Source organism: Schistocerca americana, chromosome 3 (genome assembly GCF_021461395.2).
Source record: "Schistocerca americana isolate TAMUIC-IGC-003095 chromosome 3, iqSchAmer2.1, whole genome shotgun sequence".
Lineage (NCBI taxonomy): Eukaryota > Metazoa > Arthropoda > Insecta > Orthoptera > Acrididae > Schistocerca > Schistocerca americana.
In genome coordinates, this window is record NC_060121.1 from 993,489,923 (window position 1) to 993,505,363 (window position 15,441).

General features: G+C 43.8%; 1 protein-coding gene and 1 pseudogene across 1 annotated transcript in view; one reads left to right on the plus strand and one right to left on the minus strand.

The window, feature by feature from the left end:
• Positions 1-15,441, minus strand: part of LOC124606617 (dipeptidase 1-like) — a 1,437,429-nt gene that overhangs the window by 637,425 nt on the left and 784,563 nt on the right. The window lies entirely within an intron of this gene.
• On the plus strand, positions 15,066-15,183 carry LOC124608511 (annotated as a pseudogene).

Sequence of the window (15,441 nt, forward strand, 5' to 3'; positions counted from 1 at the left end):
GTAGTAGTGGGTGTTAGAGCTGTACCTTTTTTAGATTGAAGTCAGCTGATAGGTATTCCTGCTTAAGGGAAATCTCTCTAACAAAGAAACCACTTTCGACAAATCTTAGGTGTCCGATTAATGAGGGAATTAGTATATTTCATCAAAATATACAGGGTATCAGAGATAAAGTTAGTGAACTGCTTGTAGATCTTGACTCTGAAATTATTGGTATATCTGAACACTTCTTAAATAAGGAGATAATTCCGAGGCTTCCTTTACCAGGATACAGGTTGGCTGCCAGCTTTTCTAGGAGCTCTTTGCGGTGTGGGGGAGTAACCATGTATGTGAAAAACGGCATCCCATTTGAGTCAATTGATGTTTCAAAGAACTGCACTGAAAAGGTGTTTGAATGTTGTGCAGGTGTGGTTAAATTTAGTGGAGCTAAACTTCTAACTGTTGTTATTTATAGATCCCCAGACTCCGATTTCACAACATTTTTGCTAAAGCTAGAGGAGGTTCTTGGTTCACTTTATAGGAAATACAAAAAGTTAGTTATATGTGGTGACTTCAATATTAATTGTATAAGTGATTGTGCAAGGAAGAGGATGCTAGTAGACCTCCTTAATTCATATAATCTTATGCAAACCGTATTCTTTCCAACGAGAGTGCAAGGGAACAGTAGAACAAACATAGACAACATTTTTGTTCATTCCTCATTACTAGAAGGGCATTCTGTTAGCAAAAAGGTGAATGGCCTTTCAGATCATGATGCACAAATTTTAACTCTAAAAGATTTTTGTGCTGCAACACATGTTAAATATTGTTATCAACTGTTTAGGAAAGCTGATCCAGTTGCTGTAGAGACCTTTGTAAACCTTATCAAGGAACAAGAGTGGCAAGATGATTATAGTGCGGATACGGTAGACGATAAATATAATGCTTTCCTCAAGACTGTTCTCTTGCTCTTTGAAAGTTGCTTTCCGTTAGAACTTTCAAAACAGGGTACTAGCACAAACAGGCAGCGTGGGTGGCTGACTAGAGGGATAAGAATATCCTGTAGAACAAAGTGGCAATTATATCAAAACGTTAGAAACAGTCAAAATCTAAATGCAGCAGCCCATTACAAACAGTACTGTAAGGTGCTTAAAACTGTTATTAGGAAGGCAAAAAGTATGTGGTATGCAGATAGAATAGCTAAGTCTCAGGATAAAATTAAAACCATATGGTCAGTCGTAAAGGAAGTGGCTGGTCTGCAGAGACAGGTCGAGGACATAGAATCAGTGCGTAGTGGGAATGTCCGTGTTACTGATAAGTCGCATATATACACAGTATTTAACAATCACTTTCTGAATATAGCAGGTGAACTAAATGGAAACCTAGTCCCAACGGGGAATCATATAGCGCTCTTAGAAAAAAGTGTTCCGAGACTGTTATCTGAAATGCTCCTCCATGATACCGACAAGAGGGAGATTGAGTTAATAATTAAATCACTAAAGACCAAGAACTCTCATGGATATGACAGGGGTATCTAGCAGAATACTGAAGTATTGTTCTATGTATGTTAGCCCAGTACTTAGCAATATCTGTAACTTTTCCTTTAGGAGTGGTCGGTTTCCTGGCCGATTAAAGTACTCGCTAGTGAAGCCACTTAATAAAAAGGAGACAGGAATAATGTTGACAATTATAGACCAATTTCTATGCCATCGGTGTTTGCTAAAGTTATCGAGAGGGTTGTATATACAAGGTTACTGAAGCATTTAAATTCACATAACTTGCCTTCAAAGGTATAGTTCGGTTTTGGAAATGCTTTAACAACTGAGAATTCTATATTCTCTTTTCTCTGTGTGGTTTTGGACTGATTAAATAAAAGGTTGCGAACGCTAGGTGTTTTCTTTGATTTAACGAAGGCTTTTGACTGTGTTGACCACAAAATATTACTGCATAAGTTGGACCATTATGGAGTAAGGGGAGTAGCTTACAATTGGTTCGCCTCATACTTTAAGAACAGAAAGCAGAAGGTAATTCTCCGCAATATTGAGAGTGGTAGTGATGTTCAGTCCCAATGGGGCACTGTTAAGTGGGGCGCTACCCAAGGGTCGGTGCTGGGGCCAATGCTGTTTCTTATTTATATAAATGATATGCCTTCTAGTATTACAGGTGATTCAAAAATATTTCTGTTTGCTGAAGACACCAGCTTGGTAGTGAAGGATCTTATGTGTAATATTGAAGCAGTATCAAATAATGTAGTTGATGGAATAAGTTCGTGGCTTGTGGAAAATAATTTGATGCTAAATCACAGTAAGACTCAGTTTTTACAGTTTCTAACACAAACTTCAACAAGAACCGATATTTAGATCAGACAGAATGGGCATATTATAAGCGAGACGGAACATTTCAAGTTCCTAGGCGTTCGGATAGATAGTAAGCTGTTGTGGAAAGCCCATGTTCAGGATCTTGTTCAGAAACTAAGTGCTGCTTTATTTACCATTAGAACAGTATCTGAAATAAGTGACAGTTAAAATTGAAAAGTAGTCTACTTCGCATATTTTCATACGCTTATGTCATATGGTATTATTTTTTGGGGTAATTTTTCTGATTCAAAAAGGGTATTTTTGGCTCAAAAACGAGCTGTTCGAGCTATGTGTGGTGTAAGTTCGAGAACCTCTTGTCGACCCCTATTCAATAGTCTGGGAATTCTGACATTGCCCCCACAGTATATATATTCTTTTATGTCATTTCTTGTTAGCAATATTAGCCTACTCCCAAGAGTTAGCAGCTTTCACTCAGTAAATACTAGGCAGAAATCAAATCTGCATGTGGAATGCACTTCCTTGACTCTTGTGCAGAAAGGAGTGCTGTATTCTGCTGCATCCATTTTCAATAAGCTACCACAAGAACTCAAAAATCTTAACAGTAGCTCAAACACTTTTAAGTCTAAACTGAAGAGTTTCCTCATGGCTCACTCCTTCTATTCTGTCGAGGAGCTCCTGGAAGAGCTGAAAAATTAAGCAAATTCCAGTGTTACATTGTTGATTGTCTTTATTTAAACTTACGAATTGTCGCCTGAATCTGTTACTTATATTTCATTTTATCTGTTTCTACTATCGTGTTATAATTTCATGTATTGACTCGTTCCATGACCATGGAGACTTTTTCCTTAATGTGGTCCCACGAAACAAAAAATAAATAAATAAAGAGCCAGCCATGGTGGCCGTGCGGTTCTAGGCGCTTCAGTCCGGAGCCGCGCTGCTGCTACGGTCGCAGGCTCGAATCCTGCCTCGGGCATGGATGTGTGTGATGTCCTTAGGTTAGTTAGGTTTAAGTAGTTTTAAGTTCTAGGGGACTGATGACCTCAGGTGTTAAGTCCCATAGTGCTCAGAGCCATGTGAGAGCCAAATAAATAATGTGACAGGAGTCATGACGTACCTCCTAACATCGTGTATGACCTCGTACTGCCCTGAGTAGTGCAGCAACTCGACGTCGTATGGACTCAAGTCCCCTGCAGAAATACTGAACCCAGGCTCCTATAGCAGTCCATGATTGCGAAAGTATTGCCGGTACAGGATTTTGTGCACGAAATGACCTCTCAATTGTGTCCCATAAATGTTCGATGGGACTCATGTTGGGCGATCTGGGTGGCCAGATCATTCGCTCGAACTGTCCAGAATGTTCTTCAAATCAGTTGCGAACAAATATAGCTCGCTGATGACGCATTGTCATCCATGAAGATTCCATCGTTGTTTCGGAAAACGAATTCCATGGAAGGTTGCAAATGGTTTAAGTAGCTGAACATAACCATTTCCAGTCTGTGATCGGTTCAGTTGGGCCACAAAGGCCAGTCCATTACATGTCAACGAAGTCCACACCATTATGGAGTTACACCAGCTTGCACATTGGGAACCATGACTTCGTGGGATCTGTGCCACACTTGAAACCTACTAACGGCTCTTACCAAATGAAAACTGGACTCACCTAACCTGTCCACGGTTTTCCAGTCGGCTAGGGTCCTACTCATATGGTCACGAGAGCAGGAGAGCGCTGGAGGAGATGTCGTGCAATATCGCGACCGATGACGCCAGTGGCAAGGATGACACGGTCACTTCTCGATACCAACTGGCCCATCAGCACCACAACGAGAGCTTTGCTTTCTTTGCCACTACAAGATCTGCGAAGTAGTGTGTATTGTCAAGCTGTTGCCTGAAATCCGAGTACTAAAATGGGTCTACGTTACGGAAATCGTTAGGGAATCCAATATTCCGAGACCCACAGTGTCAAGAGCATGCCGAGAATACCAAGTTTTGGGCACTACCTCTCACCACGGGCAACACAATGGCCGACGGCCTCCGCTTAACGAACAATAGCAGCAGGGTTTGCAAAGAGTTGTCAGTGCTAACAGACAAGCAAAACTGCTTGGAACAACCGCAGAAATCAGTGTGGAAGGTGCTACGAACGTATCCTTTAGGTCAGTGCGTCAAAATTTTCAGTTAATGCTCTATGGCAGCAGACGATGTGCTTGACGGCGTTTGCAAACAGCACGACATCGCTTCGAGCTCTCTCCTGCGGATGGGCGTGGTGGGTTCACGCCGCTGTCCCTACAATTATCGCCTTTCGTGACCCTGAAGCCGCTACTTCTCAGTAAAGCAGCTCCTCAGTAGGCATCACGAAGCTCAGTGCACGCCCTTTTAGTCGTCTGATCAAGGAAACAGCCAAACACTCTGACCACATTTATTATTGTCTTGTTTTTTTCGATTTTTTTCCTGCACCGTTTTGTCATCAGGGGTTCCGTGCGGATTTCGCATGACATATTTCAGACTCCATCGATGACAATTTCACTCAGTTCTTATATTACAGGCGGCGGCTGGTTCCAGACACGCAGACCACTAAGCGACGGAGACAGAAGACTAAATGTCTTGACCGGTTTATTTTAGGAACGAGGTTACACTTCCATCCATCACGTCATGTTATGCAAACTAGCAAGAACGTCAGTCAATTTGCAAAGTAAGACCACAATTGTTGTTCAGTATGTTGGCTGTCCGTTCCCTAGGTCAGTCGTGAACATTGAATTTTGGAAATGTAATATGGCTGAGTAAGAGGCATAGGCGAGCAATATGGTGAAAATGAATGAAACACGTCGCAGACTTGGAGTTTCATTATCACTAAACGCAGTGGAAGCCGTGGAAAAAGGTAGTACTTATCTAATGGAAGACAAATTACAGTCTGGCCTTGCTGTTGGTGTAAGACGCCATGTAATTATTTCAAGTCAGTTTAGAGTACATTAAGGGAGCGGATATCCAAATCATTGTGCAAACCAGTTTAGTGAGAGAGATTATTTTGAGAACTCTAGTATTATTGCTGGTAAAACAAGTTACAGCTGAGAAACACACATGAAATGTTTGTGAAAGGTGGTTTCACACCTCACTTTCATGTTTTTGATTTAAGAAACAGAGACCCTTAAGTACAAAAAATAAAATAAGAAGTTTGGCATCACCTCGGTTTCGAGAGTTCTGGAACCTGTAAAGAAAATTTGAATAGAGATCGACATAAACATCATTTCCGCCCTTTTATTGCTCATGAAAACCAGACATTGCATGTTGTACCACCATACAGCGACACCTTCAGAGGTGGTGGTCCAAATTGCTGTTCACACCGGTACCTCTAATACCCAGTAGCACGTCCTCTTGCATTGATCCATGCCTGTATTCGTCATGGCATACTATCCACAAGTTCATCAAGGCACTGTTGGTCCAGATTACCTTCTCCTCAACTGCGATTCGGTGTAGATCCCTCAGAGTGGCTGGTGGGTCACGTCATCCATAAACAGCACTTTTCAATCTATCCCCGGCATGTTCGATAGGGTTCATGTTCGGAGAACATATTGACCACTCTTGTCGAAAGATGTCGTTAACATGAAGGAAGTCATTCACAATATGTGAACGATGGGGGCCCTAATTGTCGTCCATGAAGACGATTACCTTGCTAATATGCTGCAGATATGGTTTCACTATCGGTCGGAGGATGGCATTCAGGTATCGTACAGCCGTTACGGCGCCTTCCATAACCACCAGCGGCGTATGTCGGCCCCACATAACGCCACCCCAAAACAGCGGGGAACCTCCACCTTGCTCCACTCGCTGGACAGTGTGTCTAAGGCGTTCAGCCTGGCGGGGTTGTCTCCAAACACGTCTCCGACGATTGCCTGGTTGAAGGCTTATGCGACACTCGTCGGTGAAGAGAACGTGGTGCCAATCCTGAGCGGTCAATTCGGCATTTTGTTGGGCGCATCTGTACCACACTGCATAGTGTCGTGGTTGATGGACTCGCCATGGACATCGGCAGAGAAGTTGCTCATCATGCAGCTTATTGCGCACACTTTGAGTCGTAACACGACGTCCTGTGGCAGTACGAAAAGCTTTATTCAACGTGATGGCGTTGCTGTCATTGTCCATCCGATCAATAATCCGGTGGCAGCGGTCATTCACTGCAGTAATACCCCTTGCGCGGCCTGAGCGAGGCATGTCATCGACAGTTCCTGTCTCTCTGTATCTCCTCCATGTCGGAACAACATCGCTTTGGTTCACTTAGAGGCGCCTGGACACTTCCCTTGTTGAGGGCCCTTCCTGGCACAAAGGAACAGTGCGGACGCGATCGAACCGCGGTATTGATCGTCTAGGCATATCTGAACTAGAGACAACACGAGCCGTGTACCTCCTTCCTGGTGGAATGACTGGGACTGATCGGCTGTCGGACCCCCTCCGTCTAATAGGCGCTGCTAAGGCATTGTTGTTTACATCTTTGGGCGGGTTCAGTGACAGCTCTGAACAGTCAAAGGGACTGTGTCTGTGATATAGTATCCACAGTCAACGTCTCTCTTCAGGACTTCTGGGAACCGGGATGGTGCAAAACTATTTTTGATGTGTGTATTAACCGCTTTTAAAACCATCAACGTAGCAGAAGTGGTACTCCACTTGAATATAAGCCGGTTGGAATTCTGGTGGAAAGTGAAATGCCAGTATTTAGCCGGAAAATTGAGGGGCGATGATGGCGAAAAGCACCTGATGACGAGAATTTGCGGTAATGTTCTGGGTTAAATACCAAACCTCTGCTCAGTGCCTCAGGGCGTAGGAGAATGTGACACTGTTGATGGAGATCTGCCATTTGGATGCAGACGTTAGGCTCGATGGTGCCCTGATGGGGTTACAAGAGAGGTGTAGGGTTATGTACCCGTTCCGAGTGTCATTCTCTCCTTTTTATCACCGTCATGGGACAACGTAAACATCACACTAAACTACTGACACATCCATGACACTCACCTTCACTCAACAGTCTACTGACTGGTTTGATGCGGCCCGCCACGAATTCCTTTCCTGTGCTAACCTCTTCATCTCAGGGTAGCACTTACAGCCTACGTCCTCAATTATTTGCTTGACGTATTCCAATCTCTGTCTTCCTCTACAGTTTTTGCCCTCTACAGCTCCCTCTAGTACCATGGAAGTCATTCCCTGATGTCTTAGCAGATGTCCTATCATCCTGTCCCTTATCCTCATCAGTGTTTTCCACATATTCCTTTCCTCTCCGATTCTGCGTAGAACCTCCTCATTCCTTACCTTATCAATCCATCTAATTTTCAACATTCGTCTATAGCACTACATCTCAAATGCTTCGATTCTCTTCTGTTCCGGTTTTCCCACAGTCCATGTTTCACTACCATACAATGCTGTACTCCAGACGTACATCCCCAGAAATTTCTTCCTCAAATTAAGGCCGGTATTTGATTTTAGTAGAATTCTCTTGGCCAGAAATGCCTTTTTTGCTTTTGATGTCGTCCTTGCTCCGTCCGTCATTGGTTATTTTACTGCCTAGGTAGCAGAATTCCTTAACTTCATTGACTTCGTGACCATCAATCCTGATGTTAAGTTTCTCGCTGTTCTCATTTCTACTACTTCTCATTACCCTCGTCTTCCTCCGATTTACTCTCAAACCATACTGTGTACTCATTAGACGGTTATTCCGTTCAGCAGATCATTTAATTCTTCTTCACTTTCACTCAGGATAGCAATGTCATCAGCGAATCGTATCATTAATATCCTTTCACCTTGTATTTTAATTCCACTCCTGAACCTTTCTTTTATTTCCATCATTGCTTCCTCGATGTACAGACTGAAGAGTAGGGGCGAAAGGCTACAGCCTTGTCTTACACCCTTCTTAATACGAGCACTTCGTTCTTGATCGTCCACTCTTATTATTCTCTCTTGGTTGTTGTACATATTGTATATGACCCGTCCCTCCCTATAGCTTACCCCTACTTTTTTCAGAATCTCGAACAGCTTGCACCATTTTATATTGTCGAACGCTTTTTCCAGGTCGACAAATCCTATGAAAGTGTCTTGATTTTTCTTTAGCCTTGCTTCCATTATTAGCCGTAACGTCAGAATTGCCTCTCTCGTCCCTTTACTTTTCCTAAAGCCAAACTGATCGTCACCTAGCGCATTCTCAATTTTCTTTTCCATTCTTCTGTATATTATTCTTGTAAGCAGCTTCGATGCATGAGCTGTTAAGCTGATTGTGCGTTAAATCTCGCACTTGTCAGCTCTTGCCGTCTTGGGAATTGTGTGGATGATGCTTTTCCGAAAGTCAGATGGTATATCGCCAGACTCATATATTCGACACACCAACGTGAATAGTCGTTTTGTTGCCACTTCCCCCAATGATTTTAGAAATTCTGATGGCATTTTATCTACCCCTTTTGCCTTATTTGACCGTAAGTCCTCCAAAGCTCTTTTAAATTCCGATTCTAATACTGGATCCCCATCTCTTCTAAGTCGACTCCAGTTTCTTCTTCTATCACATCAGACAAATCTTCACCCTCATAGAGGCTTTCAATGTATTCTTTCCACCTATCTGCTCTCTCCTCTGCATTTAACAGTGGAACTCCCGTTGCACTCTTAATGTTACCACCGTTGGTTTTAATGTCACCAAAGGTTGTTTTGACTTTCCTGTATGCTGAGTCTGTCCTTCCGACAATCATATCTTTCCCGATGTCTTCACATTTTTCCTGCACCCATTTCGTCTTAGCTTCCCTGCACTTCCTATTTATTTTATTCCTCAGCGACTTGTATTTCTGTATTCCTGATTTTCCCGGAACATGTTTGTACTTCCTCCTTTCATCAATCAACTGAAGTATTTCTTCTGTTACCCATGGTTTCTTCGCAGCTAGCTTCTTTGTACCTATGTTTTCCTTCCCAACTTCTGTGATGGCCCTTTTTAGTGATGTCCATTCCTCTTCAACTGTACTGCCTACTGCGCTATTCCTTATTGCTGTATCTATAGCGTTAGAGAACTTCAAACGTATCTCGTCATTCCTTAGTACTTCCGTATCCCACTTCTTTGCGTATTGATTCTTCCTGACTAATGTCTTGAACATCAGCCTACTCTTCATCACTACTATATTGTGATCTGAGTCTATATCTGCTCCTGGGTACACCTTACAATCCAGTATCTGATTTCGGAATCTCTGTCTGACCATGATGTAATCTAATTGAAATCTTCCCGTATCTCTCGGCCTTTTCCAAGTATACCTCCTCCTCTTGTGATTCTTGAACAGGGTATTCGCTATTACTTGCTGAAACTTGTTTCAGAACTGAATTAGTCTTTCTCCTCTTTCATTCCTTGTCCGGAGCCCATATTCTCCTGTAACCTTATCTTCTACTCCTTCCCCTACAACTGCATTCCAGTCGGCCATGACATACTGCATTACCCTTTCAATATCCTCATACACTTTCTCTATCTGTTCATCTTCAGCTTGCGACGTCGGCATGTATACCTGAACTATCGTTGTCGGTGTTGGTCTGCTGTCGATTCTGATTAGAACAACCCGGTCACTGAACTGTTCACAGTAACACACCCTCTGCCCTATCTTCCTACTCATAACGAATCCTACACCTGTTATACCATTTTCTGCTGCTGTTGATATTACCCGATACTCATCTGACCAGAAATCCTTGTCTTCCTTCCACTTCACTTCACTGACCCCTACTATATCTAGATTGAGCCTTTGCATTTCCCTTTTCAAATTTTCTAGTTTCCCTACCAGGTTCAAGCTTCTGACATTCCACGCCCCGACTCGCAGAACGTTATCCTTTCGTTGATTATTCAATCTTTTTCTCATGGTAACCTCCCCCTTGGCAGTCCCCTCCCGGAGATCCGAATGGGGGACTATTCCGGAATCTTTTACCAATGGAGAGATCATCATGACACTTCTTCAAATACGGGCCACATGTCCTGTGGATACACGTTACATGTCTTTAATGCAGTGGTTTCCATTGCCTTCTGCATCCTCATGTTTTTGATCATTGCTGATTCTTCCGCCTTTAGGGGCAATTTCCCACCCCTAGGACAAGAGAGTGCCCTGAAAGTCTATCCACTCCTCTGGCCTCTTTGACAAGGCCGTTGGCAGAATGAGGCTGACTTCTAATGCCGGAAGTCTTCGGCCGCCAGTGCTGATTATTTATCAAAATTTAGGCAGTGGCGGGGATCGAACCTGGGACCGAAGACGTTTTAGTTATGAATCAAAGACGCTACCCCGAGACGACGGGTACTTACGTCACAAAATTCTCAGATACACAGGAAAAAGGACCGTTGTGTGCGGTGTTAATTCCTCTTTCCGACTGGCGAATCTGCTGACCCCGTGGGATATCCTAGGAAACAGTGCTGTTTTTAATTAGATAATGCAGTAAACGAAGAAAACAAAGAATCACAGGTAAAACTTCCTCACTTACGAGTTGGACCACTAACTAGAATTTCCGCATTTAGCGGAGAACGCTCAGTCACTTTTGTCTCGAAGAAACCATTAGCCCCTGTTAACCCTCCACCGACATGTGCTTTCTCCAAGGTCGCTGATCGAAAACATGAGTTGGGGTGTTCCGAAATACGATGGATATTCTAGCAGACCGAAGATCTGAGCTGGTAAGCAGTGGAGTGGTGCCGAAAAGGAAAAAGCTCCGCACACAGGATTAATTAAAAAAAATGGCACTGAGCACTATGGGACTTAAGTTCTGAGGTCGTGAGTCCCCTAGAGCTTAGAACTACTTAAACCTAACTAACCTAAGGACGTCACGCACATCCATGCCCGAGGCAGGATTCGAACCTGCGACCGTAGTGGTCACGCGGTTGCAGACTGAAGCGCCTGGAACCGCTCGGCCACTGCGGCCGGCCAGGATTAATTTGACCGGAAATTTCACTACCAGATACTCTCCGCTACAGATTTTACACTTAGTTCTCCCACAGACAAGTTTCGACATTGGTTTAGAAAAGAGTCGCAACAAAAGAAGATAAAATATTGTAAACGTTCTTAGTTTCAATGAATATCATAGTAGGCCCTCAAATGCACAGATAGTGAACAAAATATCTATATTTCTCCCCATTCCCGACTAAAAATCTATATTTCTCCCCATTCTCGACTATATACGAGGGCTGGAACTTAAATAGTGGAAACTATCTATTCACTACCGATAGAAATGAGTTACATGTTTGCAGCTGTTACTGTCATTCAGAATAGTGACCAGCGTTGTGTAGAACCCGTTGCCAGCGATGTGTAAGGCGTAGTATACCGTTAGCAGAGCCTGTTCTGTTGATGTTGCGAATGGAGCCGTCTACTGCCTGTAGAATAGTTCTGAAGCGAATGCCACGAAGTGGTTCCTTCATCTTCGGAATCAAATCAAAGTCACGATGACTTAAGTCCGGGGAGTGTGGTGGATGGTACAGTACTTCCCAGTCCCATCGACCGAACAGAACAGCCACAGCTTGCGTGGTATGCTCTCGCTCATTATCGTGCAAAATGATGGGTAGGTTGCGCAGGAAGTGTCTCCGCTTCTTTAGCAAAGCTCGTAGCAGGTGATGCTACAAAAACTAACAGTAATACTGTGCATTGATCCAACTCCGCTGTTCCTGTTTCGAAAAATACTGACACCGTTACGTTAGACCGCTCGCTCACACGTGACTGTGTTTCCCTCGATTGTGCGCATTCCGGGACGGGCGAGTCCATTTGCTCGGAGGTAAGGTAGGTATGTCAACAACGTGTGCTGTCAGCGACAATAGCAGATTCTATTGAATAGTGTCTCCACAGCAGTGTCGCCACTATTTAAGTTCCAACCTACGTAGATTATGCCTTCATGCTTAATGACATTTCTCATTGTCAAAAAATGGTTCAAATGGCTCTGAGCACTATGGGACTTACCATCTGAGGTCATCAGTCCCCTAGACATAGAACTACTTAAACCTAGCTAACCTAAGGACATCACACACATCCATGCCCAAGCAGGATTCGAACCAGCGACCGTAGCAACAGCGTGGTTCCGGAGTGAAGCGCCTACAACCGTTCGGCCACAGCGGCCGGCTTCTCATTGTCAATCGCATATATATATATATATATATATATATATATATATATATATATATATATATATATATATGTGTGTGTGTGTGTGTGTGTGTGTGTGTGTGTGTGTGTGTGTGTTTATTGGCTGTCACTGTGATTACGTTCACAACTTCTTCCGCGTATTCTAAGTCGCAAATTTACTACAAAGATGTTTCCGTACTGCTGTACTGAGCAACTGATCACTGAAAGAATCAGTCTCTGCCGAACATAGAGGGTAAGTTTCAGGTGAAACACTTTGGCGAGAGGGAGCGCTAGACAATGGGAGCCAATCGCGCCTCGTGCTTCACTGGTAACTGGCCGTTTAAAAGGCCCAAATCAAGCCTAGCCTGCCTGGGTCTGCCGTTGGCGCGTTCCGGATGCAGCGACGCTGCGATTGGTAAGTATTCCGATCCACTCTGAAGACGCTTTCTGTTTATCATTCTCAGATTTCTTGTTGTAAATGTGTGCTGAGACTCTAGCTCCCATCGTGCAGGTTGGCGTAACAGTATCTGGGTTTCCAGATCTTTAATGTGTATATATCTATGTTCGAACTTACCGTTCATTGTTACGTGAGACGGCCAGTTTTTGAAGCATGGTACACAATCGTGTTTTCATCAGTCCATCCTAATACTAGGATTGCTTAAGTCATCTCATTCTCATCTAGTAAAATCTTTTCTGCACTTTCTAATAAATATGAACAACTCATTGTTTAACTCTTTTTCTGTGGTGATCTGTCATCCTACGTGTATCACGCACAAAAGATTGTGTGCTTTATTGTAGCCATGGTTAGGCTTTAGGTGTAATAATAATTTGAAAAAAAAATAGTATGTTGTTCCTAATTCTTTGGCATGTTTAAAGATTCTTTTATTTTCGCCATAATATGTGAACTTTGCCAACTGCGTCAAACTGCCACACGTATCTTTACAGACTTCCAGCCTGAAGCAGGGATACCATTCTCACAAAGCCGCTTTATAATCAGCGTATACGTCTCTCAAAAGTGCAGTCAGTTTTGGCGATTTCTTTGCATGCTTTTCAGGTCAGACGGTAAATCAGGATCTTCAGATGCAGATGTACAACATGATTGTTATGTGAATTTGGATTTCAGAGTTCTGAAGAGAAAAGGTTAGATTAATATAGTGAGTCATGCGTGTCTACTGCACTAAGGTGCCTAGAATATAGGTTACTTCCCCAGCCTTGAAACGACGTTATGAACTTAACATAAGTTAGTATGATCATGGAATTCATTGAACTGTTCATTTATGAGCGCTGTTCTTTCGTTGTGTTATGCAAGTTGTACGTGTAGCTCAATAAACTTATTCCTATTAAAATTGTAGTCAGGCAGCATTATATTGTTACTTGCTCTAAACTTATGTACAAGAGGGCTTTTATTGAGGTGATATTTCAGGTTACTGGCGTTATCGTCATATTATTCCTGGGAGTAAGCTGGCCGGCCGCTGTGGCCGAGCGATTCTGGGCACTTCGGTCCGGAATCGCGCTACTGCTACGGCTGCAGTTTGACGATGTTAAGTCCCATAGTGCTTAGAGCCATTCGAACCGTTTGGAGTAAGCTGACGGGGAAAGTTCCTGAGGGTAAGAACTAACTAAGTTATTTTGCGCTTTTCATCAGTTTTCGATTCATTGTGCCCCCCTTAATACGGTTTTTGAACAGATTAGAAATCTTCCTCCTTTTCACATTTAACTCTGAATGTCTATTCCGTCTTTGCTTTTTTCTGTTGTGGCAGTCTTATAGTTCATCCCGACCTGCCAGGTTAGCCGAACGCGATAATGCGCTGCTTCCTGGACTCGGGTAGGCGCGCCGGCCCCGGGTCGAATCCGCCCAGCGGATTAACGAGGGCCGGTATGCCGGCCAACCTGGATGTGGTTTTTAGGCGGTTTTCCACATCCCACTAGGTGAATACTGAGCTGGTCCCCACATCCCGCCTCAGTTCCACGGCTCGCAGACATCTCAAAACTTTCGCACTATTCCATGGATTATTCAAGTCGCAGACAGCTGGGGTACACTAATTCCTTCTGGTGGGTACGGGGTGGCAGCAGGAAGGGCATCCGGCCACCCCTTCAACTAACATTGACGACCCTGCATATCCGCGGGAACAACGGCACAAGCAAAAGAAAGAAAGTCTTGTAGTTCATCCATCCAGGAAATGTCTGTTTGGCATGGAGGTATCGAATTAAATTGTGTCTTCAATTATTAATTTTTATCTTTCGCCTCTTCATAATTTTTTATTATTGAGTCGTTAGGATTTTCATCGAAGGCGTGGATATTCAGTATTTCAAAGCTACTCTCACCCATTTCATTAATGTGTATATAAAAGTGTAGTCACCGACTGATATTGACATACGTGACTTTTTTCCGAATCTTCAAATCTTCAAAGACGTATCTGTCCACTTATATTTTCGGATATTTCTGCCCATAGAGTTTTCAGCTCCTGTTTTCGGTGTTTAATGCATTTGTTCGTGTGCACATGCTGATAACGCCCCATAGGTTATTTCAGTGTTGAGGGCGAAGCCGGATGATAGTGACGTATTTTACAGCTTAGCAGACGGGCAATGTGTGAAAAGAGAGGAAATTCTTTTTCACCCTACATAAACGTAATATTGGGTGGGCAAAGTAAACTGGCCCGGAAAATGTTCCCTGCGCCTTACTCTTGGCGGCAACGGCCGTGCCGCAGTGGATACACCAGTTCCCGTCAGATCAGCGAAGTTAAGCGCTGTCGGGCGTGGCCGGCACTTGGATGGGTGACCATCTGGGCCGCCACGCGCTGTTGCTATTTCTCGGGGTGCACTCAGCCTCGTGATGCCAATTGCGAAGCTACTCGACCGAATAGTAGCGGCTCTGATCACAGAAAACCGTCATAACGACCGGGAAAATGGGGTGCTGACCACACGGCCCTCCTACCCTAATCCTCAGCTGAGGATGACACGGCGGTCGGTTGGTCCCGGTGGGACACTTGTGGCCTGAAGACGGGGTGCTGCTAAGTACAGGCAACCCAACTGAATCGACCGAAACAGTGACGGATGATGTAAGT